At 34.8% G+C, this 8,150-nt stretch overlaps 1 pseudogene; it reads right to left on the bottom strand.

The window, feature by feature from the left end:
- Nucleotides 1–3,505: 3,505 nt before the first annotated feature.
- Nucleotides 3,506–4,344, bottom strand: LOC108520285 (magnesium transporter NIPA2 pseudogene; annotated as a pseudogene).
- Between the last annotated feature and the right edge of the window lie 3,806 nt (nucleotides 4,345–8,150).

Below are 8,150 nucleotides of genomic sequence, written 5' to 3'. Positions count from 1 at the left end.
TAGAATTATGATCAAACATCTTTCATCCAAGAACATTATCACCTGCAAAGTAAATAACCATGAGCAATAATGGTTGTAGAAAGAATGCACTGTAAATCACGATATAATAAAGTACTTCGAATTTCAATTGATCAGTGCTTCCACAAGTAATCCAAGCAGCATTTTCACTAGCCTAAATGATCTGCAGAAAAATAATTTTAATTTTCATTTAATACTCTTTACCGTGTCTATGACCTTCAACATGTAAATGGCAAAAGACGAAACATGAAATACGAAGTGAAAGAAAATTGTGTCCTATTTTCGTTGACATAATTTCAATTGTTAAAAGATCCACATAAAAATAGTATATCTAACTAGCTTTTAAGAAAAACCTTGTTCATCATCCTAATTGGCATATCCTCATGTCCAGTGGCATTTTCATTCTCTCCTCACTCCAATGCCCCACACCTGTCTCCACAATGCACACTCTGATAGCCATTTGAGACAAATAGATTTTAATTTCCAAAGGGAAAAAGAAATTTTCTTCTTGTGAAAATAGAAACTTGACAGGAAAACGGTGACATTTAAGTAACAAAAATTATTCAACATAAAACTATTATCCAGTAATTGTGAGGCAAAGTGTATTTACAACTGTTTTGGCAGATTTGTTTCTCTTTTATCCTGTCATTGTGGCTGAGCAGTGTTTTCAGTAATATTTTAAAATGGCCAGACATTGTTATTAACTTTCTTAGGTATGATAATGACATTGTGGTTCTATAAGGAATTGAGCATACATTTTCAGGGATAGAAAGTTTGTCAGGATATCACTGAGAAGTGGATCTGTGGATTTGGTAGCAGGAAAATCTAATACTTGTTGAAAAAATAAAGCCAAAGAAGTTCAATGAATGAAATGCTGCATATGTGAAAACTACTTCAGGCCAGAACTTGTCAGGAAATATTTGAGTTTGGGCCATAATCCTGAAAGATACAATCTCCAATGCTGAAATCCTGAAGGATAAAAATCCCTAAGTTCTAAAATCCTGAAAATCACAATTCCAAATGATCAAAATCCTGAAAATATAATTCTGAAAAGAAATAATTTTTAAAATTCTTTCAAAGCCATTTATTTAAATTTTTCAAAGGAGATTTATCTGAGAGACATTTAAAGACACAGCAGAATATGTCATAGGCCACTTGACACATAAAAAGGCAATAATAATATACATATTTTTGCTGGCATAAACACTCAGGTATACTAATGACAGTCCCATGGGTATGACAGTTATGAGTAGTCAAACCATATTCATAAAGAAATGGATCAAAAGGCAGAAGGTATAAATACATATCACTGTGGTTGGTAATTGTGTGCTCCTAGCTTTATAACTGTGGTCATCTGAAATGCTGTCATTGTTTTTTGATGAGATGGATCAAGAAACGTAATGGGCCACCGCTGCATATGCAGTCACCCGAAGAGCTGAGATCTCAAGAAATTCTGTCTTTCACAAATGCAGAATTACAAAAGGACATCTCTTCATTTATTGAAGAAACTTCAATATTTTTACATACACACACAATGCTTGCACACAAAGTAAACGTTAAGATAATTCCCTTTATAGAGTCAAATTTGCAAAAAAAAAAAAAAATGCATGAGATAAATGAGAACTCTCTAAAAGTCTTTACACAATGTGTACTCCTAGTATTAGAAATTATTTGAAGACAAAATACAAAGCTTTCCAAACTACAGAAAATAATGATGACAATTTAAAATAGTGGGGAAAATTAAAAAATTGAAATATGAGAACGTATATTACAGAAATATATTATGGACAATTATATGGAGGTAGTTCATAAAAGTTGTTACCAATAAAGTTTTTTTTTTTCTATTCAGTCCAATGCATTTGTTGGAAAATTTGAATTAGTGGATTGGCCACACAATATGACAACGGTGAATACTTCAGTGTAACAATGCATTATTTTTCTGCATTGGCATTTCTTCCAGCTAATGAAATTCTGGGAAGTTTAAATGAATTAAAATCACATTTGCCTAAAGAAGCCAGCATAATTATTGATAATTGGTTCAAAACTCACTTTTAGAAGCTGGCTCAAACCTACTTTCACATCTGTCATCATGATTTGGGTATTCAATTGAAATCTATTTTCCTCTGCAATGTCCACCATTTCTTCAAACAAACATTTTTAAAGTGCTTCACATTTTTTCCTAGTCATTCATACATAAACAAGTTGATAAGTTCTACAATTTCTGGATCCAACAGAGATATCACTTATATAGTTGATAAAAAAAAAAAAAGTAGGAACAGTTTTGGAAGTGCCATCCATTAGCAAAAGTGAATGCAGCATGCACTAGCTTTTCTAAGTTAGATTTAGTGGTAAATATACGAAGTCTACCTTCTTCAACAGTCAAATTCCTCACCAAGAATAGGTCGCCATTTGATTTGTAACATTAGAGGAACTTCTATATCATCAAATGTCTTTGCTTCAGAAGGTCCCTGAGCTTTTTAAATTGTTTTTAATCCTCTGACAAAGGGTATTTGTTTGTTTTGTTCCTTTAGAGACAGAGTCTGTCTATGTGGCCCAGGTTGGAGGATGAAGAACAGTGGCTATTCACAGGTGCAACTGTAGCACACTACAGCCTTGATCTCCTGGGCCCAAGCAATTCTCCTGCCTCAGCCTCTGGAGCAGCTAGAACTACAGGCACAGGCCACCACATCTGGCTTGAAGGGCATTTTTTGAGGGCAAGCATGGCACTATGTGTGAATAGGCAGAAGTCACACATAATTGAATAATTTGTCAGAGAAGATTTATTGTATGTTTTGCCTGTGTTTTCTCTCCTTCTGTGATCCCAGAAACACTCAAAACATTGAGGGCAGATCTTTCCCACTTACTTCACTCAGACTCACATGCTAATCTCTACTGGACACACCCTCACAGACAGACACACAAAAGAATACTGTATAAGGTTTCTAGATATTTCTTAATCCAGTCAAGTTGACTCTTAAGATTAAGTACACAAATTCACCCCTCCTCAACTTGGCACCTTCCCTACATCATACTTAATTTCCAAATAAGGACAATATCAGACTAATAGTTCCACCTAACATGGTGCAACTGACATGATGAAGCTACCTGTGTATAACTCCAAACCCACTCATCCTTTCTCCAGAATTCAACTTTCAAAATTTCAACATTTTCATTTTAATCTTTTGGACCATGATGTTTAGAACTTTAGATGTTAGGAGATTTGAGGGATTTTATCTTTCAGAATCCAACATTTGGGATTGTCTTTCAGAATTCTGAATGGCACCACATATATTCATAAGTATTCATAGCATCAATAAGTATGCCCTTGATTTGCTTTCAGCATCATGTAAGAATCAATATCCAACCAGATCTAATAGGATAAAAAATGAGATGAAAATAAGATAATACAATCATCTACTTTTTATGGGATAACATTTTAATTAGATTTTTATTAAAACACTGCCTGAGTTCCATAAGTTCCATGTATTTAGGAGTCATTTTCACCAGTGTGTTGTTCAATTCCACGGGTTAAGCCTTCTTCATTATTATTAAAAACTTTAGATATTAGAGAGGTTGCTATTCAATTTTTTTTCATCTTTTAGGATAGGCAGAGTCAGACTTGCTAAATTAAAGCTGACATTTTTAAAGGTTTGCAACAAGAATATCCCCACAATGATTATAAAAACCCACTCAAAGTACCAATGACATTATCAACAGACATACCTTGACATGGCTTCTTAAAAAGGATAGCTGAACAAGTTAAAACTAATGTTGTAAAAAATCCTTCATGTAACATGGAGTCACTATAAAATTGTTGAATATATTCAGGGCCTTATTTAGGTAACTAATCTATGGGCTCACTCAGACAACAAAGCTCAGCAGCAAAATCAGGCCAGGGCACATCAGAGCCCAGGCAACAACTCTTCAATAGCAATGCCTAAGCCCTTCACACAGGAGATGGAAAATGCTCCGATTACAGAGTCAATGGTTATATACACAAGAACATTTATCTGTCTATGGCAAACTCCCACTACAGAGATTAATATTCAGGGACACAATGACCACGAGTGTTGCAAAAACCACAAAACCTGAATCACCTAGCTTGTGAAACATTTCCTGTTAGTTCTCTAACCTCTCTTCTTTTAAAGCACGGCCGACTGACCATAACTGTAGATCCTAGAATACTTAAAAACTGCCCGATATTCCCATGAGATTAAGTCATTAATTTAAAAAGTATGAAGAAAGAGTGGCACTTTCTAGGTCTCCAAGAACTCCTAATGGAGTCACCAGTGTGGCTCGTGCAAATACATCAGTGACATTGGCCATCTCCCCAGCTCTCGTCAACAACAATTCCATCTACAACCTCCATTCTCTAAAATGTGTATGCCCACCTTGACCAGCTGTCATGAGCCTTTTATCACAAGTAGCAGACCACTTTTTTTTCCTTTTGAAAATGAAACTCCCTCCAGTGAAAATACTAGAGCTCATAGCCAATCTCAGACCGATATAAAAGTAATCTTTTCCACACTCCTGGCTTATTTCATTTGTTATTTTAGAGGTTCTTGTGAATTACATTAACCACAAAACAGAAAAACTGTTAGTACTGAAGGAAGGATGATTCCATCTTCATAGAGTTTGAAAAGAGACGATCAGCAAGAATGTCCTAAAAGGAATGAACTCTTTGCTCTTCTCAGACCAGGGAATGCTCCACTTTCAACCCTTGGAACTGAAGCCCTTGTAACTGAAGGGCGATCACAGTTGCGAGAGCATGTAAATGTAATATGGACATTCTCCTGAGAAAACAGCTGGAAGAGGTTAGAGTTGACTTATTGACTTTAATTTCATCATAAACATTACTCGTTATTCCCATTTATAGCTTTAAATCCTAGCTGTTTAGCTCTGGTCCCATTTGGCAGGCTGCCGCATAGCTTCCCCTCTACCACCCAACCCTAGCTAGGCTCACATGCAGCCACAGAGACTGCAAGGGTCACCCCCTCCTGCGCTGATGTGTCCACGACATCCATTGCAGTCCATTGGGAAGTACTAGCATCCAGGCTGTAGCCTGCTAGAGGGAGTGCCTAAGGAACCTATCCTAACTATCCACCACCAAGGGCAGCCACCCAGGAGGAAGAAGATACATTTAATAACAAAAAAAGTATTAGAGTCCAATAAATGTAAAAAGTCTTCATATTTACTGTAGATTTTTTAGAAAGGATTAAAGTTTTAGTTGACTGAAAAAGATTTGAATGCATTGTTTGACAAAGAAGGAAGTTTTGGGGTGAAGAAGAGGAAAGACAGGTCAGAAGGAAGACAGGAATGATAATTTTCTTGGAGTTCTTTAACGAATTGCTTTTTTTTACTACTTACTAAGATATGAATTGTTCATTAAAAAGGATGTATGTGCTTCAAAGAATAATGACCAAAACACACATCCATGTCCTTACCATCTTCTTTAAGAAATAAGGAATCAACAACTTTGAAGCCCACTCTACTCCTCCCTCACTCACTTTCCTCTACCCCATCCTTCTATGACAGAGAGAAACACTGCAACATTTTGTGTCTATCACTTTCTTTCCTTTTAAAACATTATTGGGTCATTGATATAATATACATACCGAAATATATTGCTTAGGTTTGCAATTTATGCAAAACATTTTTTGAAGTTTACATAGAAGACAGCATGATATATGTATGTTTTTACCACTTGCTTCTTTTCATTGAAATTAAATTTGTGAGACCTATCCATGTTGATGCCTGTAAACTGTTTATTCATTTGTATTGTGATACTGTATTCCATTGCATGAATATGTCACAGTTTATACGAAAATTTTACTGCAGATGTACCTTTGGATTGTCTCAAACAAGGCTACATAAAGGACATCTATGAAGGTTCTTGTGCATGTTTTCCGGAACACATACAGAAGAGATTCCTCAGTGTTTGTGCTAAGAAATGAAATTGCTGGCTTTGAGGGTGCATGCATTATTGCTTTACTGGATAATTCAAATTGCTTGACAAGTAAATTTTGAATATACACAATTTGAGTATGAGTGTTCTTTGTTCCTCATTTTTATCTATACTAATACTGTAACATTTTAAAACTTTTGGTGTGTTTGCCAATCTTGAGGATATACAATGTAACATTATTGTTTTAATTTGCATTACAGTTATTACTAATAAGAACATTTAAATCATTATTGGTAATTCATGTTGTCTGTTATGTACGCTTTAAATCTTCTTCCTTTTTGATTTGTCAGAGAATTTTTGTTTATTTTTATTTTACTTATTTATTGATTGATTTTTAGAGATGGAGTCTTGCTCTGTCACCCAGACTGAGAGCAGTTGCATGATCAGAGCTAACTGCAGCCATGAACTCCGGGGCTCAAAAGATCCTCCCACCTCAGCCTTACAAGTAGGGCAGGGGACTACAGGCACGTGTGGCTATGCCCAGCTGAGGATTTTTTAAATACATGATTCTTTTTGCATGTATATTTATTATACATATCATGTGTATTTTACATACACACATATATATGTGTATTTATACATAGTCACAAATACCTTATCCCAATGTGTTGGCTAATATTTGTATTTGCTTTATAGTACATTTTTTAAAAAATTGTGGTATGAACAATTAACACCAGATCTACTCTCCTAACCAATTTTTTATGTGCACAAGACGGTATTGTTTGCCATAGGTACAATGTTGTATGGCAGATCACTAGAGATTATTGTCTTGCTTGACTAAAATTTTATGCCCTTTCGTTAGTAAAATCCCATTTTCCCCTTTTCTCCAGCCCCTGGAAATCACCATTCCATTCTTTGATTGTATGAACTTGACTGTTTAAATACTTCATACATTTAAGTCACATAGTATTTGTCTTTCTGTGACTGGCTTATTTTACTTAGCATAATGCCCTCAAGGTTCATACATGTTATCACTTATTGCAGAATTTCCTTCTTTTTCAAGGCTGAATAACATCCCATTGCATATGTGTACAACACATTTTTAAAAAAATTCATTCATTTCTGACATTTAGGTTATTTTCATTTCTTGGCTATTGTAAATAGTACTGTTACAAGTATGAGAGTACCAAGTCTTCTTTGAGGTGTTGATTTTAATTATTTTGGATAAATACCTAAAAGTGGAATTGCTGGGTTATTTGGTTCTATTTTTAATTTTTGAGGAAACTCCACACTGTTTTCCATAGTGGCTGCACTGTTTTACATTTTACCAAGAGTGGAGCAAATAGGGTTCTAATCTGTCTGCATCCTCTCCAACTCTTGTCTTCTGTTGCTTTTTTTATAATAGCCGTCTTGACAAGTGTGAGGTGGTATCTCATTGTGATTTTGATGTGCATTTCCCTGACATTAATAATGTTGGGTATTATTTCATGTAACTTTGTAAGTCTTATTTGAATAAATATTTGTTAAAGTCCTTAGCCTATTTTTCAATTGGCTTATTAGCCAATAAGACCTCAATAGTCTGTGTAGGACTGCCTTATATATTTTGGATATTAACCCCCAATCAGATATACGGTTTGCAAATTTTTTTTTTCCATTTTATAGGTTGCTTTTTCACTCTGCTCATTGTCATCTTTGCTGTGCATAAGCTTTTTAGTATGATATAGTCCCATTTGATTATTTTTGCTTTTGTTGCCTGAACTTTTGGTGTCAGAACTAAGAAATCATTCCCAAGACCAATGTCATGAAGACTTTGTGTTTTCTTCTATGAGGTTTATAGTTTCAGTCTTATATTTATGTCTTTAATGCATTTTGAGTTGATTTTTATGTCTGGTGTAAAATAAAGTGTCTAATTTCATTCTTTTGCATGTGTGTATCCAGTTTTCCTAACACAATTTGTTGAAGGGACTGTCCTTTTCCTATTAGATATTCTTAGATCCCTTGATGAAGATCAGACGATCTGATGTGTGTTGATTTGTTCCTGGGATCACGATTCTGTTCCATTAGTCTGTATGTCAGTACTATAACATCTTGTTTACTTTAGCTTTGTAATATATCTTGAAATTAGGAAATATGATGCCTCCATCTCTGTTCTACTTTCTCTAGATTGATTTGGCTTTTGTGGTTCCATATGAATTTTATTTTGTTTTTTCTTCGTTTGTTTTTCTTA

The sequence above is a fragment of the Rhinopithecus bieti genome, unplaced genomic scaffold (genome assembly GCF_001698545.2).
Source record: "Rhinopithecus bieti isolate Rb0 unplaced genomic scaffold, ASM169854v2 scaffold_49457, whole genome shotgun sequence".
NCBI classification, from domain to species: domain Eukaryota; kingdom Metazoa; phylum Chordata; class Mammalia; order Primates; family Cercopithecidae; genus Rhinopithecus; species Rhinopithecus bieti.
This window is presented reverse-complemented; position numbering and strand designations above follow the sequence as displayed.